Below are 22,485 nucleotides of genomic sequence, written 5' to 3'. Positions count from 1 at the left end.
GATTTTTAAGCAACAAAATCTATATTAGTCAGAGTTCTCCAGAGAAACATAACCAGTAAGATATGTATAGCTTATATATGAGGGAATTTATTATGGGAATTGGTTCACACAATTATGGAAGCTAAGAAGTCCCACAATATGCCCTTTGGAAGCTGGAGAACCAGGGAAACCAGTGGTTTGAATCAGACTGAGTCTGAAGACCCGAGAACCAAAATGGGAGTGGGGGCTTCTGGTGTAAGTCCCAGAGTCTGAAGGCCTGAGAACCTGGAGCTCCGATGTTGGAGGACAGAAGAAGGATATCCCAGCTCAGGAAAAGTGTTCTTCTCCAAATGTGATGACCTTGAAATTTTGGACCTTTAAAAGGATTTTTCTGAATCAAAGACATAAAAATGTATGGATTATGTAGATTCAGTTAAAACTTTTTTGGCATGTATGCTACAGGAAGTAATCAGTACTTCAATCGTACAGCAAAACTCCAACACTAATTTGTTTTGTTTTAAGAGTAACCATCTTGCTGAATCTGCTGAAGGAATTATCTTCTACAACGCTCTCTACTCTCCAGTGTTTAACTCTGGAATTCTGCAAATGACCAGGAAGAAATGAAGAGGACAAAACATCTGCAGTAATTCAATAAGAATATGATGTGCATATTTCTTTTCTTAAATTTTATTTTAGATTCAGGAAACGCATGTGCTTGTTTGTTACATAGGTATTACGTGCATAATGGTGGGGGTTGGCTTCTAGGGTACCCATCACCCAAATATTAGAGATTGTACTCAGTAGGTAATTTTTCAACCCTCACCCTCCTCTTTTCCTCCCGGGTTTGGAATCCTCAGAGTCTATTTTCTTCATCTTTATGTCCATATGCACCATTTGTTTAGCTCACACTTCTAAGTGAGAATGATATGTGCATATTTGATTAATATAGTAGCCCACCCACTGCAAATGGATCTCGAGAGAGAGAGAGAGAAAGAGAGATTGCACAGGGGAAAGGATCATCCTTCCTTTCCCTCTCCCCCATCAAAGAACACTCACAAAACAAGAGCAAATACTCTGGAATTCTCTGGCTCAGATGAAGGCTAATGTTAGTTTCATTTCTTGATTAAAAAATAACCTCCCGTCAGCATGCTTACAAAGATGGAAATGCACAGACACACAGAGTCACATGCACACATTATTATTACTAGAAAAGGTAAAGCTGTCATTGAGCTTAAAAACAAACAAACCACTAAGCCACAGGTCTAAGGGCAAATGCTGTGGTAGGTAAGTGCATATAACCACTGGACTTAGAGACTCTATTTTTGATTGCATTTCTAATTTACTTTGATTTACTAGAACTAATTTGCAATAGTGACTGGCAGCCAGCACTTGGAAAGGGTGCTTCTAAATTTAAAATTCAATTTTAATTCATTTCAACAAATGCTTATTGAGCCCTTTCTAAGTGCCGGGTATTATGCTAGGGCCTGGGGATAGAGATGTGAATAAGAAACATGGTGGCCTAGTCCACAGTCTAGCAAAATGTCAGAATTAAGATTATCCACTGATTTCCCTTGTAATACATCTGCTACCAAGCACTTTCTAGGATTCCAATTCATGCCCTCCACTTGGCCAGTCGTCTGGGGCTGCCTCATAGGGACAGAGGCCATGAGGCACACCCTCTGGTAGTAACAGGGTTTGCAGAAACATGGAGCCTTTGAGCCAGCAGAGCTGGTGCTGCTGGTATAGATAGGGCTGGTCACAGCCGGCAGAGCTGGTGCTGCTGGTATAGATAAGGCTGGTCACAGCATTAGGGCTCAGAGGCAGCCCAGCAGAATCCAGACCCTTACCAGGCAAGCTCTGCAGCTGATTTTGGATATTGTTCTGAATGCGCAGGTCTTCCATAGCCTCAGAAACTCTGTGAGCCAAATGGTATCCTTTTAATATATCCTTTTTGTGCTTAAAGCAGCCAGAATCTGTTTCTGTTGCTTGCACCTCAGAATCCTAACCGATACACATGGTTAGCCTTCTACCCGCTAAGAACATTGTGTTCCATTTCAAATCACATGCAGGAAAATACCTGGAGAAAACAAATAATATTCTACATTACTGTGACATGCTTTATCAAATTTAAAAAGTCCTTTTAGCCAGTGGTTCTCAGATGCAGTCCTGGTTCTCACATGGACATATCATCACTAACTCTAGGTGGTGCATCTGTAAGTCTGTTACAAATCAAAAATAAAAATGTAGGGCTTTTATTTTTCTGTCAAATTAGAACCAATTCAATGCCACCACTGTCACTCACTTGCATTCATATCTGCTTTCTTGAGCAAGAAAAAACGAGTAGAATGAGGGTGCTGAAAATGTTTTCACAGACTACAGTTTATTCTGTTTGGGCTGCTTTTTGAGAAGTGTCTTAGGTATGGCTGACATCTGCGTTAAACTGTTTCATCTTTCCAATATGCAGGGGAGAGCCTGCTTGCACACATGAGTAAACATTGTACTATGAGAAGTGGCACACATGAGTAAACACCGTACTATGAGAAGTGACCATTTCAGGAAGGGCTGTATTTGCAGTACTCTCCACTCAGGACACATGTGTTCCTTGCAGGTGCCCACCACCAACTTTGGTGGCCATGGTATCAACCCGTCCATCAGCAGCCATTCATATTAAGTTACAGAACACATATCATGGGGGCCCAATTTAACTCAAGGATAGGGGAATGTTTTAAATTCTAGAGCTACTCTGAGCCATATGAGACCAGTAATGTTGTGTAACCTTTCTTTACAGTTTCTATGTGTGCTCCACGCACAGCTGTTGCAAGGTACAATATTATAGTTTACCCAGACTCTGGCACCTGTTGTAGGCAATTTGAAATAAAAACAAGTTGGTGGGGAACATGATAAGATATCTGAGAGCACATTTCATTCACTCAGAATACCCCCGCAGACTATTCTATTTCAGCAAACTCCACAACCATTCTTCTTTGTCATTATTTGCCAAGAAAGGGGGAAAAATAACACGTCTCTTTTTATAGAAAACAAATCGGTGCTCTGTGGTCCAGAGGCTGCAGACACAGGCCTCTTTTGCTCCCTCTCTTGCAGGCTGTTCTCCCTTCTCTTGTTTGTGCTCATATTTCCTCCACCCTTTCAATTTGTCACAGTTGCCTTTCCCAAAAGAGCTTTCATTTCCTCTTGTTTCTCTTTCTGCACTCCCTCCCCATTGCTTTTTATGAGAGGACATTGAGGCCCTGGCAGACCCAGGAAGGAAAACAAATTAATGCCACAGCCCTTTCAGGGATGGACACGTCTGGCTCCATGAACAGAGAGGACCTGGCATGGGCATCCACCGAGTAACTCTTGAGACTCCCTGCTCTGGGGCTCACCCATGCCCCTCCCACCTCAAAATTGTCTCCTTGACTATGAGATTGGTTGGGACTGATTTGAGAAAGAGCTCAGAGGTCAGTGATATCTACTAGGATAGGAAAGGGAGATTTGGAAAAGGCAAGAAAATGCAACCGCACTGTGCGTTGTTGTCCTCCAGATTCATTCATTGACACTCAGACTGCTTTTTGGTCTTTTAGTTTCTGTTCTGAAAATGGAAGTGCTATACCTAAATTCTTTAACAGCCAACATAGTTTTTGACAAACTGTTACAAGATTGGGGATGAAGAGACTTGGCTCAGAGCATACAAAACCCAGAGTAGGACTCTGAACAAAGAACTATGAGGCAAGCCAACAGTGTCTAACTCAGTGCAGCCCAAGGAATGGGAAGGTGGTCTGCTATGGAAGAAAGAGAACTGGGTTTACAGCTAGACATACCTGAGTTCAAATCTCAGCAGCTTTATGTGGTCTTAGGGAAGTCACTCTGTTTCCTAGAGCTTCAATTTTCTCATCTGTAGAATATGGATCACAACAGCTTCCAGGGGTATGGTGTGTATTCAAATAGATAAGGTATACAAAGTGCCTAGTGAAGTGCCTGACTATTAAATAGCTCCTCAATCAAGTACAGCAAATATTTTCAATACATATAATACTATTGGAATCATAGTCAAATAGTCATAGTTGAATTTCCATTGAGAAAGCTCGATCTCTTTTCTACTTGTTTCTTCTTCTTCTTCTTTTTTAACTGCTTCATTTATGTAAAATTGAGTGATTCTAGCTGTAAGAGCTTGGAGGTTGGCAATATCTACCAGGATAGGAAAGGGAGATTTGGAAAGGGCAAGGAAATGCAACTGCACTCTGTATCAGTTTGTAAGCCTTAGCCCTAACCTCTAAGCAGATCAACCCTGGGGAGCATGGAGCTGGATGGTTCTGGGAGATCGGCTGCATCATGACCACAAATGCCACAGTGCCATCTGTTCACGAAAAATGCAGTCAGGCAAAGACGTGAAGGATGAAAGAGGGCCTTTGGGACCTCACCTCCAGCAGTTCTCCAGCTCTGGGGCCAACACAGGCAGGGGCGACCCCTGTCCCTGCAAGTTGTCCATGGGAATGGCCCCTCCCTGCTCTGATTTCCCTTTTGTGCTTCTCTTCCTCGGGGGTTTTGGTCTTCCTGTGCTGCATTCTCCCCAAGGGAGCCAGTTTTCCTCCGGCCACCTGAACTCTTGCTAATCTCCACGTGCTAATTGCCAGTCATTGACGACACTCCCAGCACACACAGGAGAAAGGGCAGCTAGAGATAGCGCAGCACAGGCACAGAGACAGGCCCCGACACCCAGGCTTGGCTCGCGGGCTGAATGGAAATAACCAAGAACTCGAGTGGGACCCAGAAAACCAGAAAAGTCACATTTTATATCTTGGTCAGCCTGTGCCTCTGGAAGTCTCATTATGTCCAAGTGTCTGGTAAATAGAAAGGACCTACTGACATGACTTGCAGAGCTAGTGGGGAAATGGAAACCTGCAAAAATAGCTGTAAAATGATCAAGAAATATTACCCTAGAGAAAGTTGATTCGTATTCCCATGTTGAAGGTTTCAGCTGAGAAGGAATCAATCTCTGTTCTTCCTCTGTTTATTTTTGTTACAGCTTTATTTGCATAGAATGGAGGCACGATAAATTGCCCATATTTAAAGTGTAAATTTGATGAGACTTGACATAGGTAGACACTGGTGAAACTTTCACTGCAATCAGGATTTTGAATGTCTCCATCCTTGCTGAAAGTTTCCTCATACTGCCTTGTAATTTGTCCTTCCTTCCCATAAGCCCTAGGCAACCACCGATGTTTTGTTTTGTTTTCTTTTTGCCATTATAAGTTAGTTTTTAGTTTATGACATTTTATTAAAATGGAATTATATACTATATAGTCTCATTTGGGAGGTCTGGCTCCTTTTACTCAACAAAATTCTTTTGAAATTCACCCATGTATTTTCACACATCAATACAATTGTATATTTTTGTCATACATTGTTGTTGTTGAGTAAAAAGTTATGGGACAGATATACCACATTTTTTTTAAAAAAATTCCAAATGTCTGTTGCTTTCTAAATATTGTTCCCATCTACTTTTTGGTGAATGAAATGGTAGATATTTGGTCATTAAGAGTTCCTCAAGCTGGTACCATTCCTTCTGAAACTATTCCAATCAATAGAAAAAGAGGGAATCCTCCCTAACTCATTTTATGAGGCCAACATCATCCTGATACAAAGCCTGGCAGAGACACAACAAAAAAAAGAGAATTCTAGACCAATATCCCTGATGAACATTGATGCAAAAATCCTCAATAAAATACTGGCAAACCGAATCCATCAACACATCAAAAAGCTTATCTACCTTGATCAAGTCAGCTTCATCTCTGGGAGGTAAGGCTGGTTCAACATATGCAAATCAATAAATGTAATCCATCACATAAACAGAACCAATGACAAAAACCACATGATTATCTCGATAGATGCAGAAAGGGCCTTTGACAAAATTCAACAGCCCTTCATGATAAAAACTCTCAATAAACTAGGTATTGATGGAATGTATCTCAAAATAATAAGAGCTGTTTATGACAAACCCACAGCCAATATCATACTGAATGGGCAAGAACTGGAAGCATTCCCTTTGAAAACTGGCACAAGAAAAGGATGCCTTCTGTCACCACTCCTATTCAACGTAGTGTTGGAAGTTCTGACCAGGGCAATCAGGCAAGAGAAAGAAATAAAGGGTATTCACTTAGGAAAAGAGGAAGTCAAATTGTCCCTGTTTGCAGATGACATGATTCTATATTTACAAAACCCCATCGTCTCAGCCCAAAATCTCCTTAAGCTGATAAGCAACTTTAGCAAAGTCTCAGGATATAAAATCAATGTGCAAAAATCACAAGCATTCTTATACACCAATAAGAGACAGAGAACCAAATCATGAGTGAACTCCCATTCACAATTGCTACAAAGAGAAAAAAATAACTAGAAATCCAACTTACAAGTAATGTTAAGGACCTCTTCAAGGAAAACTACAAACCACTGCTCAATGAAATGAAAAAGGACACAAACAAATGGAAGAACATTCCATGCTCATGGATAGGAAGAATAAATATCATGAAAATGGCCATACTGCCCAAGGTAATTTATAGATTCAATGCCATCCCCATGAAACTACCAATGACTTTCTTCATAGAATTGGAAAAAGCTACTTTAAAGTTCATATGGAACCAAAAAAGAGCTCACATTGCCAAGACAATCTTAAGCAAAAAGAACAAAGCTGGAGGCATCATGCTACCTGACTTAAAACTATACTACAAGGCTATAGTAACCAAAACAGCATGGTGCTGGTACCAAATCAGAGATATAGACCAATGGAACAGAACAGAGGCCTCAGAAATAACACCACACATCTACACCCATCTGCTCTTTGACAAACCTGACAAAAACAAGAAATGGGGAAAAGATTCCCTGTTTAATAAATGGTGCTGGGAAAACTGGTTAGCCATATGTAGAAAGTTGAAACTGCATCCCTTCCTTACACCTTATACAAAAACTAATTCAAGATGAATTAAAGACTTAAGTGTTAGACCTAAAACCATAAAAACTCTAGAAGAAAACCTAGGCAATACCATTCAGGACATAGGCATAGGCAAGGACTTCATGATTAAAACACCAAAAGCAATGGCAACAAGAGCCAAAATAGACAAATGGGGTCTAATTAAACTAAAGAACTTCTGCACAGCAAAAGAAACTACCATCAGAGTGAACAGGCAACCTACAGAATGGGAGAAAATTTTTGCAGTCTACCCACCTGACAAAGAGCTAATATCCAGAATCTATAAAGAACTCAAACAAATTTACAAAAAAACCCAAACAACCTCATCAAAAAGCAGGCAAAAGATATGAACAGACACTTCTCAAAATAAGACATCTATGTAGTCAACAGACACATGAAAAAATGCTCATCATCACTGGCCACCAGAGAAATGCAAATCAAAACCACAGTGAGATACCATCTCACACCAGTTAGAATGGCGATCATTAAAAAGTCAGGAGACAACAGATGCTGGAGAAGATGTGGAGAAATAGGAATGCTTTTATACTGTTGGTGTGAGTGTAAATTAGTTCAAACATTGTGGAAGACAGTGTGGTGATCCCTCAAGGATCTAGAACTAGAAATACCATTTGACCCAGCAATCTCATTACTGGGTATATACCCAAAGGATTATAAATCATGCTACTATAAAGACACATGCACATGTATGTTTATTGCAGCACCATTCACAACAGCAAAGACTTGGAACCAACCCAAATGTCCATCAATGATAGACTGGATTAAGAAAATGTGGCACATATATACCATGGAATACTATGCAGCCATAAAAAAGGATGAGTTCATGTCCTTTGCAGGGACATGAATGAAGCTGGAAACCATAATTCTTGGCAAACTATAACAAGGACAAAAAACCAAACACTGCGTGTTCTCACTCATAGGTGGGAATTAAACAATGAGATCACTTGGACACAGGGCAGGGAACATCACTCACTGGGGCCTATCAGGGGATGAGGGGCTCAGGGAGGGATAGCATTAGGAGAAATACCTAATGTAAATGACAAGTTGATGGGTGCAGCAAACCAACATGGCACATGTATACCTATGTATCAAACCTGTACATTGTGCACATGTACCCTAGAACTTAAGAGACAGAGATATATATATATAAAAAATATATATGAGTTCCTCAGCCTAGTGCAGTCGCTCAGACCTATAGTTCCAAGCTACTTGGAAGGCTAAAGTGGGAGGACTACGTGAGCCCAGGACTTCAAGGCTGCAATGAGCTATGAATGCACTGCTGTACTCCAGCCTGGGTGACAGCAAGATCCTGTTTCGAAAAAAAAAAAAAAGTCCTTTATTCTTTTACACATGAAATGATTCCCTTTCGTGTGTTTCATGTGTTTTATTTTAGTGGCAAAGAAGTGAGCTTCTTGTGTTCATCCAGAATTTGTCAGCAGCTGAACCACAAGTTGAGTTTCCAGTGAGTGGAGCAAGGAGTGGGGACACATAGGGACTTTATGTAGAGAAAAGGAATGGAGCATGTGTCAGCCTAGAAATCTTGGAAATGGCAGACGTGGTCAGATGGAGATGGTGCTAATCAAACATTTTCTGGAAAAAAAAAAAATTAAATCTCTGAGAGATTTTCCTGTGTGGCTTATTTCTTAAAATTCACTATTCATGAAATTCAAGGATTTTAATTTTATGTTCCCACTATTCAGTAATAGTTTTGTTGGGGTTCTGAAAAAATCACACCCCAAAGTATGGCACTTTGGCATGCTGAGTACTTTGAACTGAAGGAAGTTGGAAGGCTTCCAAAGCAACCTCAGAAGCAAAGTCACCCTAACCTTCTCCTGCCTTTCTGTGTAGGGGCTGTCGTTAAAGAAGTTCTCTGACCTACTTTGACTGAGAGTTGATCATAAGACTCCTAATGACCTAAGGGGTCCTGCCCTATACCAGGGAAGGAAAAGTGCTACATAGAGAGGCCAAGAAGAATCTGGATAGGCCTTGCTAGGTTTTCCCCCAAACTCTCTTACCATCAGACCCTACCTGTATTAATTTCTTTTCATGCTGCTGATAAAGACATACCCGAACTGGGAACAAAAAGAGGTTTAATTTGACTTACGGTTCCTCATGACTGGGGAGGTTTCAGAATCATGGCAGCAGGTGAAAGACACTTCTTACATGGCAGTGGCAAGAGAAAAATGAGGAGGAAGTGAAAGCAGAAATACTTGATAAACCCATCAGATCTCATGAGACTTATTCACTATCATGAGAATAGCACAGGAAAGGCTGGCCCCCATGATTCAATTACCTCCTGCTGGGTCCCTCCCACAACATGTGGGAATTCTGGAAGATACAATTCAAGTTGAGATTTGGATGGGTACACAGCCAAACCATATCATTCCACCCCTGACTCCTCCAAATCTCATGTCCTCATATTTAAACACCAATCATGCCTTCCTAACAGTTCCCCAAACTCTCAACTCATTTCAGCATTAACCCAAAAGTTCACAGTCCAAATTCTCATCTGAGACAAGGCAAGTCCTTTCCGCCTATGAGTCTGTAAAATCAAAAGCAAGCTAGTTACTTCCTAGACACAATGGGGATACAAGTATTGGGTAAATAGAGTCATTCCAAAGGGGAGAAATTGGCCAGAACAAAGGGATTATAGGGCTCATGGATGTCCAAAATCCAGTGGGGTAGTCAAATTTTAAAGCTCCAAAATGACCTCCTTTGACTCCAGTTCTCACATCTGGGTCATGCTGATGCAAGAGATGGGTTCCTATGGTCTTGGACAGCTCCACCCCTGTGGCTTTGCAGGGTACAGCCTCCCTCCTGGCTTCTTTCACAGGCTGGCATTGAGTGTCTGTAGCTTGTCCAGGCGCCCAGTGCAAGCTGTCAGTCAATATACCATTCTGGAGTCTGGAGGAAGGTGGCCCTCTTCTCACAGTTCCACTAGGCAGTGCCACAGTAGGGACTGTGTGTGGGGTTCCAACCCCACATTTCCCTTCTGCACTGCCCTAGCAGAGGTTCTCCATGAGGGCCCCGCTCCTGCAACAAACTTCTGCCTGGGCATCCAGGTATTTCCATACATCTTCTGAAATCTAGACGGAGGTTCCCAAACCTCAAGTCTTGACTTCTCTGCACCCACAGGCTTGACACCATGTGGAAGCTGCCAAGACTTGGGGCCTCCACCCTCTGAAATCACAGCCCAAGCTCTACATTGTCTCCTTTCAGCCACAGCTGGAGCAGCTGGGACATGGGGCACTAAGTCCCTAGGCTGCACACAGCATGAGGAGTCTGGGCCTGGCCCATGAAACCACGTTTTCCTCCTGGGCCTCCAGGCCTGTGATGGGAGGGGCTGCCATAAAGGTCTCTGACATTCCCTGGAGACATTTTCCCCATGGTCTTGGGGATTAACAGTAGGCTCCTTGCTGCTTATGCAAATTTCTGCAGCCAGCTTGAATTTTTCCTTAAAAAACTGGGTTTTTCTTTTCTACTGCATCATCAGGCTGCAAATTTTCTGCACTTCTATGCTGTCTTTCCCTTTTAAAACCGAATGCTATTAACAGCACCCAAGTCATCTTTTGAATGCTTTGTTACTTAGAAATTTCTTCTGCCAGATACCCTAAATCATCTCTCTCAAGTTCAAAGTTCCACAAATCTCTAGGGCAGGGGCAAAATGCCACCAGTCTCTTTGCTAAAATATATCAAGAGTCACCTTTGCTGCAGTTCCCAACAACCTTTCTCATCTCCATCTGAGGCCACCTCTGCCTGTACTTTATTACTCATATCACTACTAGCATTTTTGTCAAAGCCATTCAACAAGTCCCTAGGAGATTACAAACTTTCCCAAATTTTCCTATCTTCTTCTGAGCCCTTCAAACTGTTCCAACCTGTGCTCCAAAGTCACTTCCACATTTTCAGGTGTCTTTTCAGCAACACCCTACTCCTGGTACCAATGCATTGTATTAGTTTGTTTTCGCACTGCTGATAAAGACATACCTGAAACTGAGAACAAAAAGAGGTTTAATTAGAACTTACAGTTCCACATAACTGGGGAAGCTTCAGAATCATGGTGGGAGGTGAAAGCCACTTCTTACATGGTGGCAGCAAGAGAAAAATGAGGAGGAAGCAAAAGCAGAAACCCCTGATAAACCCATCAGATCTTATGAGATTTATTCACTATCACGAGAATAGCACAGGAAATACCAGCCCCCATGATTCAATTACCTCCCCCTGGGTCCCTCCTACACCACATGGGAATTCTGGGAGATACAATTCAAGTTGAGATTTGGGTGGGAACACAGCCAATCCATATTACTACCCTTTTTGTCCAGTCACAAAAAGGATTCTAAATGGCTATCCATTTTTCATTACATCGAAGCATAAAAATGGACAGTTCTCCCTTGGTCTTTGGATCTTCATTTCTGAAGCCTCCTGTGTCAGAGAAAATCTTCATTAAAATAAATTGGTTATGCTTTTCCTTTATTAACCTGTCTTTTGTTAGGGGAGCATTGGCCATGACCCTAATGATGGATAAGGATAGGTATTAACATCTTCCAGCATCTTGCAGTTTCCATTAGTCTTTCTGCCATACATTAGAATTCGTTTTTCTTAGAGGACAACACAATAGAATGAATACTAGTAAGCAATAATATAATTTGAGAATTCAAATATCTTCTGGTTTAGTGTAGGCATCATAGTACACAATTTTCACTGCTTTCTTCATTTAACCATGAGCATTTTCTTTAAATCAAAATCAGCCCCACACTCTTCCTCTCCTAGCTTGTGTTGTATAGGAATATTTTCTCTCCAGCTGACATGGACTTACTTTATTCCTTTTTTTCTGCAGACAAAAAATGTCAGTAGGCAGATCTTCAATGGAAGCCTGGTTATTTATGACTGTTCTTTTGTGATGAAAGGTGAATGGTCAGGTTGAGTTGTAAGAGAGGAAGGGAGAATTAGGAAATCACTACAGCAGTCGATGTTGGTAAGTTCAGGATTAGGACAAACGAGTAAAGAGTGAAAGAATAGGGAGGGAAGTTAAGAAAAGACTGAGGTGAAAGAGTTGAGAATCTTTCTGTCTAGAGCGCTGTCTTCCTCGGCCAGGAAACCAGTGACAGAAGAGCTAGCTTTTGAGAGAGAATCACCCAAGCTAGACACCTGGGAGTCACTTCAGTCTTCTTTCCTCTTAATTTAATTAGAAACCAAGACCTGCTGATTGCATTTCCTTAGCCTCTCTTCTGCTCTTTCCTCTCTTCTACTCCCACTGCTTTGGTTTAATTCCCATCACCTGTCAATCAACTGTGTTCCACCAGAGAGCCATTGCAAAGGTGCTCATCTGATTTGGCCTTGCAGGACAGAGTCCAAGTCCTAAACTCGGAGTCCCTGCAAAACCTGACCCCTGCTCACATCTGTAGCCTCATCCTCAGCGACGTCAATTCCCTAGCCATGCCAAACCTCTTGCAGTTTCCTATAATTGCAGAAATACCTAAAGTACTTTTTTGAAAAATAAATTCCCAGGCTGTACCTCAGGAGGTTCTGGATCAGTGGATCCAGCGTGAGGATCATGAATCTCTTCTTTTCAGGATGCTCCCAGGTGATTCAATGGTCATCTAGCCTGGAGATTACTTCCTAGTTTGAGAATTAAATAGGTGAATATACATAACAATACCTTATAAACTGTCAGTTTCCACACAGATGGCAGCCAGTGCTACCAAGAAAGGAAATGCACTGAAGAGCTGGTGGATGGTGCCAAGGCTAACACAGGTGGGAATTCTCCCCTCCCAAAAAATCTGATCAGCAGTAAACACAGCCCCACAGCCCAGCCCAGGAAAAGTTCATAGTACTCCCAGAAGATTTTTCAACCAATTTTTAAACTCGCCAAATTGTTTAATCAAATGATTCATGTAAGGAACCCAAATTCTCACAGACACTGTTAGTAGAGTACTAGCAGCATTTCTCCTCTCTGTTCTTGCTGGCTGAGCCCTGATCCTGTTCAGGGTCTACATCTCCCATTCATGGTTCAGGAAAGCCCAATTATGGAAGGCCTTCTTGCCACAACTGGTTTAGACAGGGTCGGGACATGGCAGAGGAGGCCTGCACAGGAGCTTCTTGAAGAAATTACTTTTTCCTAAGAAGAGATATTTTGCCCTTTTCCCCCATTGGATATTTCCATGTCTGTGCAGGGTGCTTCGAACTATGGAAGCCCTCCTGCCATCTTAAGAAGGGTTAGCACAAAGATCACATCCTGAGGAAGGCAAAATAGAAAACAGGAGGAAACTAGGTCCTCAAGGATGTTTCTGTGCCATCAAATTAACCAACCCCAGAATTTCTTTATACATGAGATAATAAATCCTCTTTTTGCTGAAGCCATTTTCAGTTGGGTGTCTGTACTTTGCAACAGCAATAATTCTTATACACTAATGTATAAAACAGATTAAAATTGACAAATTATTTTTAAACATTTATTTTATAGGCTTTAATTTGTAACTTTTATTATAAGAAGATAATGAAGAATTGCTGAGACACAAAACTTAAAATGGGGAGTTATGGATATAAATTGAAGTCATATCAGTCTTAGCATTCAATTTATTTTAGCATTTTGTTTTGAATGTGTAATAGTGAGGGAAGTCTAATTTCCACAGATGAGTAGCTGCAAATAGGGTGCCAGTTTTTTGGGTTTTTTAAAAATTTGCTTTGCAAACTCAAGACACTCTTCACTTAACAGTGATATCAGGACAGCTTTATTCCGATATCTGGGCTCACACACACAAAATTAGGTTGGCAGGCACAAGTTAATGTGCTGATTGTTAAAAGTTGATATGTAATATATTGTTTGTTTACATTAAAATATATGGTATTTTTAAATTTCAGCTGGGTGCAGTGGCTCACACCTGTAATCCCAGCACTTTGGGAGGCTGAGGAGGGCTGAACCCAGGAGTCGGAGGTTGTAGCGAGTGGAGATTGCTCCACTGCCCTCCAGCCTGGGCAACAGAGTGAGACTCTGTCTCAAAATAAAATAAAATAAAATTTCAAGTCAAGTATTTGCAAAATACTCAAACGATCTCAAAAATATTCACAGGGATCTTAGGTTCCTCAGAATACACTTTCAAATCCTCTGTCCTAGCCTGTGTTAATTACGTACAATGCATCTAAAATCCAAGTTTCAAATGTGGTAGACAAGATCCTTTCCTCCTTCTATAACTCCAGTTTCCAAGACTCAAAGCTGGACCTGTTTAACGTCATTCAAGTCTGGCAATAAGACAAATATTTCTTTAGCTTCATAGAAAATACACTCAAAAGAGGTGGTGTTTCACAGTGGGGAAGGGCTGACTGTGGGTCCAGACCACACTGATGGCCTCTTCTCACTTCCTCTTCCCCCAGGCTCCAAAGCACTCCTCATGCCCACGCCCACCCCCAGCTGTGGAACAACCCTGAGAGAGACTGGCAATGCACGCTGAGGCCAGACAAGAGAAAGCAGGTGTCTTGGTTCTGGCTGCTATAACAAAGTACCACAGACTGGATGACTTATAAACAACAGGAACTTATTTTTCACAATTCTAGAGTGTAGGTGTCCAGGATTGGGGTGCCAGCAGGGTCAGGTTCTGGTAGCTGCCAGCTTCTGGTTGTCTCCTCATGTGGTGGAGGGCAGAGAGAGGGAGTAAATCTCCTGGCTCTTAAAGGGCACTAATCCCATTCATGAGGGCTCCCCTAATGACCTCATCCAATTCTAATTACCTCCCACAGGCCCCATCTCCCAACACCATCACCTTGGGCAGTAAGGTTTCAACATATGAATGTTAGGGGGACACAGACATTCAGCCAGTAAAGACAGGAGCCAGCTCCCTGAACAGCCTTGCCCTCTAAGACCACCTCTCCCAACCCCAGCCTCCCTTCCACTGTGGTTAAAACCTAGCTGTTTTTCAAGTTCACGTGTGCACATTTGCTTATTTCCTACCCAGAAGGAGCTAACAGGGCAGGCCCCTGGCATTGAAGGATGTCTTCTTGGTCTTTAACGTATTCTCTCTGCAACCTTTTCCCCTCCACCCAACTCCCACCTTCCACCTGACTGGGCACAGTGATTTTCTACTTTCTAGTCTCTTCAAATAATCCTAACAGGAAAAATCTGTTCTCAATATTATTCTTTAACTAAAACACATAAAAATCCTCCAAGCTATTTGTTTACTGAAGAAATGAAAGATCAAGACTGCGATCTATTGGGAAAACCCGAGACACTAGGTACAGATGGGGGGATTTGGGGGAAAACGGTCTTCATTTGGTCCTGGAAGGCATGGTCTCCTCAAGAACTTAAACCATTTCAGAGCCCTGGGGACCAGGAGGAAAGGGACAGAAGGGCCCTAAGGTAACATCTTTTTGAGCCCAAAGCTCCTCATCTATCCACCCAGATGTTGGGGATCCAGAGGTGAGAACCACTGCATCCAGATGTGCAGTTCACAACTTACACAATTGTCCAGGGTGGCCCTGCCGGCGCTCTCTCCGTTATGCATTCTCAGTGCTTTGTAATGTCATTCCCACTCAGCAAATCTCTTTAAAATGTCTACCATGTTTCAGGCACTATGCTAAGCATAGAACAAATCAAGATAAATAAAATATACCCTCCAGAAGACTCAGTCTAGTGCGGAAAACAGCCACCTGAAAATAAATATCCAATGTTAAAAAAAAAAGGTCATACACAAAATACTATATCAGCAGAGAAGGAAAATGTAATGTTGCCAAGAAGGATCAGAAAACTTCCAAAGGAGGGTGAAATTTGGGGCAGAATCTTTAAGGAAAAAGAGTAGGAATTCCCTATATAGACAAGAATATTCTAGGCAAAAGCTACTGGGCCAAGGCATGGAGACGTGAGGTTGGGTGATTTTTGCACAGCAATTTGGTTTGACTTCTACTCTAGATCTCCTCACCATACCTGGAGTCCCCTTAGTTCCTCTTGCCTCACAACAGTTTTAGGTAACTCTGCCCCAGGCTCTCCTTTGTCTCAAAGGACTGAAAAGTCAAAGAAGCGATTCCTCGGCTTGAAGCGGTGGCTCACACCTGTAATCCCAGCATTTTGGGAGGCTGAGGTGGGCAGATCACCTGAGGTCAGGAGTTCAAGACTCCTGTTAGCTAACATGGCAAAATCCCATCTCTACTAAAAATACAAACATTAGCCCAGCATGGTAGCGGGTGCCTGTAATCCCAGCTACTTGGGAGGCTGAGGCAGGAGAATCGCTTGAACCCGAAAGGCAGAGGTGCCGCACTGAGCCGAGATTGCGCCATTGCACTCCAGCCTGGGCACCAAGAGTGAGACTCCATCAAAAGAGAGAGAGAGAGAGAGAGAGAGATTCCTCAAGTGTGTGCAAAGCTGGGGGTCCCAGAAGAGGAAGGATGTTTGCTTGCCTGAACATATCCCATGGTGTATAGATGAGCAGTAAGTCCTTATCTCGTACACCAGAATTCCTCTAAGTTCATGATATTCCCATTTACTCATTCAATTAACAAACATTGGGTATCTCTTATATCCCAGCAGCTGTGCAAGGAGATGTACAGAGAAATCAAACACATAGTTGCCCGTGTGGTCCTTACTGGTGTGTTTCATGGTGTGTTTCCCCAAGGGTCCAGTTGCCTGGACCCAGAGCAGTGACTGACTCTCCTGAACTGGAAAAGTGGAAAAATATCTTTTTCCTGCCCAACAGCACTTTTCACCCTCTTTGCTAGCTTTAAGACTTCAAGACCACCTCCAAAAACGCCTGAATGTGGTACAGAGATTGCACTGTGTTTGGAAGACGCAGGATGGAGCACTAGAGATAAAAGGAGAAAGGGAGAGAGAGGAGAAAAGGAAGAATGACCACTATCCTGTATAGCTGCCCAGCATCTGCTAAGAAAATAAAAGTGGCTGTATTTGCAGCCAGAGGCTTGTACCATCAACCACACACAGATCAATATGTGTTTATTGGCATTGACTCTTCTTTTTGTCAATTTTTTTCATTTTTTTCCTTTTGACTTTAAAAATAGTCTCTTCTTTTAGGAGAGAAAAGGATGTCCTTAATTTAACTCTTACAAATCTTATCTAACGCATAGTTATCCAGAGGCTTTACTTTATTCAAATGAGAGATATCAGTAAGTTTTAGGTTAGTGAAAAGGAAAGATGTGATTTGTTAAGATCAAATGTTTTCAAAGTATGAAAAGGTGTAACCTAGAAGATCTCATGGGGAGGAATTCCAAAGGCCTATGGCAATTTAAATGTGTTCAAGCCACTCTCAAATGAAGGATAGTTTAGATTGTTCATTACTATATAAAGGAAAAGGAAGAGGAAAAGGAGAAAAAAGGAAGGAGAAGCAGCAATTGCCAAGAGACAGTTGTTCAATCCAATAAAGTAATGATCTGTGCAAACTCTAATTATTGTATTTGCAAAACAATATGTGTATAATTTGTGGACTTTCCCCCTCTCTAACACAATAAAGGATTCATTTCATAAACACATTTTGTGGTTTTTTTAAGAAGATTTGGACAAAAACAATGCATGTTTAACTCTGGAAACACAATAATGGCTCCTTGAAAGATTTATCTGAAATCAAATGCAGTTGTCATTCTATATCGATAATCCTGGCTATTCATTATCATATCTGGCCCATCATCTATATGCAGATGACACTATCACTTATGGTAGTAGATTATGCTGGGAGAAAGCTTAATATTATCTTCAAGCTGATTTAAATGAGCTTTAAGATCATCTGGCACAATCTAACTTACTCTTAAATATTAATGAAACAAAGATCATGTTATTTGGCTCAAAACAAAAACTGGGGGAAACTGAAAAACTGGCATGCAGCATGACCTTATTGAAAAATCTCAACTATTCAAGATTTGAGGTCTACCCTGTCTTCACCTGAGACCAAAAATGTAACTATAGCATGGAAGGATGGAAGAATCAAAATTTCTTATTCAAGTGCATATAGTTCTTGCAGTTCTTTTTCTTCTTCTTAAGAAAAATTATTTTCCATCTCTGCAATGTTGGAATTATGTGCCTTGGGTTTTGTTGATTTTATTTATCTGAATGCAGCTCAACATTTGTTAGCCAAGTTAAAGATGCTTTCTCCTCTCTATCTGGACAGATTTGCCTTGAATTATACATCTCATAAACATTACCGTCTGTCGTCTTTTAAACAATTGGCTAAAAATTAGAAGACTCTCAACATTTTGTTGGCATAATAACTTCCCTCACACTCTATTTCCCAACATCAGACCACTTAACTCTTCTTGTTCAGTCATCCACATTTTCACAGCAAAATTTAGTGAATGGGGGGAGAAAAAGCAATAGCTGAAAGAATTAACCCTTCAACAGCCCATAGCACTCAAGCTCTGTGTGTGCCTGCATGAGTAAATGTGTGCACATGCATGTACTTATGTGGGAAAATGTCTTAAATTATGTAGATGACTTTTCTGGATCCCTTTTGCTCTCAAATGTCTCACTAAATCAATGGAAAAATTCCTTGCTGCTGGCCAGGGCTATGATGGAGCTCATGAGATGCCACAGCTGAGGCAAGAACATGACTGTTTCCCTGAAGAGGATGTAGATGCTCACAGAGCTGGAGGCTGAGCCCCAGACCTGGCCAGCAGAGACAGCTCAGTCCCTGGCTGGTGATGAAACTGAGCCACCTTCAAGACAGGAACGGGGGATGCTCAGGAAGAAAATGATGAGAGCGTCTTGGGGCAGATAGCCATCTTTGTTGTTATTGCTAAAGGTTTTCATTTACTACCACCTGCCTGACTTTTGAAGGATTCACTTAGTCATCAGCTTAATTGAGCCCTAGGCCTAATCATACCCACTAGCAGCGAATGAGATGTCATTTTCCAGGGACCTCCTGAAGGTGTCAGTAGGAAAGGATGTCCCCTAGAAGGCAGCATGGGCAGGAGTCCTGTAGGCCTACGGCAGTATGACACCATGACAGTACTTTCATAGTCTTGAATGGTGTGTGTCCATGTGTCTCTGCTCTCATGCTTATTCTGTACTCTGCCTCTCACTTGCAGATATTCCTCCCTCTGCCCTTCTAAGAAAAGGAAGTCGAGTCAGAGAAGGGTTGAGTGTGTGGGTAGGTGGATGAATAGATGGATAGATGGTGGCTGTATATAGCAAAACAATGGGGATGTGTTTCATTGCTGACTCAACAGATCTCTCCATACGTTTTCTAAAGAGAAAGAGAGAGAGAGAGGAAGGACTGTGCCAAGCAGATGGTACAGTCATCTCTCAAAAGAAAGTTAACCTGAAGAATTTCACATCTACTAGAGAAGTGGGAAAATGTGCTCACCTAGGGCAAAGTTTAGCTTCCAGACTTGTGTCAAGTGACTGCTTCTAATCCTCTTCTTGAAGGGCCAGTTCAAAGTTACCTTTTCTGTGACACTTTCTCTAACTCTCCCAGGAAGACTTCATCACTCTCTCCTCTGTGCTACCATAGCTCTTTGTTCATATCTCATTTAGAGCCCTTCTATTTTGTGTGTGTTAGGATTGTATACTTGTTGAAATCTCCACTGGGCCAGTCCCAGCCATTGTCTACCCAGCATCTCTCACAAGCCTTCTTCCTTGGCAGCACAACACAACTTGGCTGAGTATTGGCAGTCAGGTGTGTCAGAGGGGCTGGGTCATTCCTCTCCCAGGCGTGTGAGCCCACTTGCTCTCTCCAGGCATGGCGATTCAGTCGCATGTCTGGTGCTTCACAGCATGTGATGTGGTCTCATGCTGTTGGGGAAGGGACAAGGGGACTTCTAAGAAATGTTTACTCCTAGCAAGACACAAAAGGGAAGAGCGTACATATACAGATGTTGCTATGTGGGAACATGAACACACAGAGGTGCTACAATCATCTTGTGGACAAAAGCCACACACTGAGGAAGGCAGAACCCAAAGATGGAAAGGACCTGGATCATTGATGATGTCATTGAACCAACCCAGAGACCACACCATCCCTGGACTTCTTGTCCATTTTGAGTTGTGTCTTCTGCAACTCACAGCCAAAAGCATCCTGATTGGTAAATCCTTTCAACCTATGTCGTGCAATACAATAGCCACTCATCACGTGTGGCTGTTTAAATTGTAATTAATTTCATTTTATTATAATTTATATAATTTAAGATTTAGTTCCTTAGTCACACTAGCCACAGATCCAGTAATCCAGTACTCAGTAACCACATGTGGTCAGTGGCTACACTACTGGGCAATGCAGAATTACAGAACAACTCCAACACCTCAGAAAGATGCCTCCCACAGCAAGGCTCTCAACTGCAAACTCCTCAGAGACAAAAACCAGATTGTTTTCATCTCTATTCCTGGTGGATCACTGTGAAACAAAAATGTTTAATAAAGGAACGGATTGTTTAGGTATTGTCTATTCTGAAGGAACTAGTCTTACTGCGTTCTAACAAATTTTTGCAAGTAGGGGCATCCCTCCCCACCCCTGTGAAGGTGGCAACATCTGTGATCACAGTCACCAACTCACTGGCCGTCTCCACTCCCTCTCCCTCCCCCAAACAGCATCCCCCTTCAGGCTGTTCCCTGTTTCCCTGTGCTGTTTTGTTTGCTTGTTTGTTTGGTGGTTGTTGTTGTTGTGTTTTTTTTTGACAGGGTCTTGCTCTGTCACCCAGGCTGGAGTGCAGTGGCATGATCTCAGCTCACTGCAAGCTCTGCCTCCCGAGTTCAAGTGATTCTCCTGCCTCAGGCTCCCAAGTAGCTGGAACCACAGGCACCCACCACCATGCCTGTCTAATTTTTCTCTTTTTAGTAGAGACAGGGGTTTCACAATGTTGACCAGGCTGGTCTCAAACTCCTGACCCCAAGGGATCCACCCACCTTAGTCTCCCAAAGTGTTGGGATTACAGGTGTGAGCCACCATGCCCAGCCCCCTGTGCTATCTTTTAACCATCTCCAGGAATCCAACTTTTTTCAGCCTTACTTTTTGCCTCCAAAATCCTCACTGACCTCCTCTCTGCCTCTGAAAATCACAGATGCAAATAAAATATTCGTTTGATCCATGTTTGATCCATTTTTCAGGGTGGTGTAGATATAAGAATTGTGTCTGTGTAGACAGAAGCTGCCCACACACCAGCCAGACATGACAGCATTCCAGCTTTGTCTGTCTCCCCCTCCTCCATGCAAACCTGGTGTCTGTCCTTCTGTCCTGTTGCTGAGCAATGCTTCATCACCAAAACCCAAAGCATTGCCCTGCCCCTCAGGGAAAGAGAGTGCACTTGGAATAAAGCCCTGGGTGAAAGTAAAGGGCACACAGTCCATGGAAACTTCTGCAGAAGCATCCTGCAGTTCCCTTAGAGTCCAAAAGCAGAATCTGCTGCAGTAGCCTGGGTGAATGGCTGCCAGGAGGATGCCAGGCAGTGCCCTCTCCTTCAGCCTCAGTTCCTGAGAAGGAAACTCTGCCCTTCTCCATCAGAGAAGTCCACCTTCTGTTGTTTGAATGGCTGGGGCAAGAGTCTTGCCTAAGCCTGATGGGGCATGGATTAGGGTTTCTCCTGCTCTGCCCAACCCCTCCCTCTTGCCTGCAATGTGGTACATAGGGGCTTTAAATAGTAACTGAGTTTTAGAGTTTTTGCCCTTGTAGCTACCCAAGAGCCCTTGGTCACAGGGCAGCCCACCAGAGAAGGCCAAAAATTAAGCTCTTTGAGTTTGTCCCAGCCCTTTAGACGCACCTTTCCCAGTAGAACTGTCATTATTTTTGTCCTAACCCTTTGCATCGATTCCGCTACCTCCTGCCCACAGGCACACTTCACAGGCTTGCACAAATGGCTCCTGGGAGCCACATGTTGCTGAGCGGACTGTGTTTTAGGCTCTGACCAGTTCAGGATGCCTGATGTGGATGCTGGGGTACTATTCATCTCTGAGAGGTGCCTTCAAGATTTATGATCTGTTGTTCTTTCTGGGGTGCCCAGGAGGGCTCTCTGCCAAGAGGCCTGAGACACAGGCCTCCTCTTGTTCTGACGGTGACTGGGGTGTTGGGTGTATGTCTCCCATAGGGGCCTAACTCTACCAACCCCTGGGTTTGAAGAGGTGTTTTATTAAGTGATGTTGACATGCTTGGCTTTAATTAGTTCCTTCACAACGTGCCAGTTTTATAGGCTTGATCTTACAAATATGAACTTTGAACTGCAGTGTGTCATATGTGAATGAGAAAGATTTCAACTGAGTGAAGCCAGGGGTGAAATGCCACAGTGCATAGACAGCTACAAGAGATCTATGGCTGGGCTCCATTCTCAGCTCAGGCCTCGTTCTCTGTTGCGTGACCTCCCAAGTGACCGCAGGCAGAATTCTAGGGAGTTCAGCAAGAAGCAAGCCCAGCTGTCTCTACCCCAAGGCGCAAGGGGGTAGTTGTGAGCTCTGACTGCAGAGTCAGAGTGACAGGGCTGCTGCCCCAGCCCTCTTGGCTTATTAGCTGTCTTAGGGCATTCATCTTAGCTTTTCTGAGCCTCAGCTTCCTCACTTCTTAAAATTGAGGTTATAACGATGGAATTGTTCTCTGAAAGCTGCTGTGAAGATTCGA

Source organism: Papio anubis, chromosome 3 (genome assembly GCF_008728515.1).
Source record: "Papio anubis isolate 15944 chromosome 3, Panubis1.0, whole genome shotgun sequence".
Lineage (NCBI taxonomy): Eukaryota > Metazoa > Chordata > Mammalia > Primates > Cercopithecidae > Papio > Papio anubis.
The sequence above is the reverse complement of the archived record's forward strand: the minus strand, read 5'-3'. Positions refer to the sequence as shown.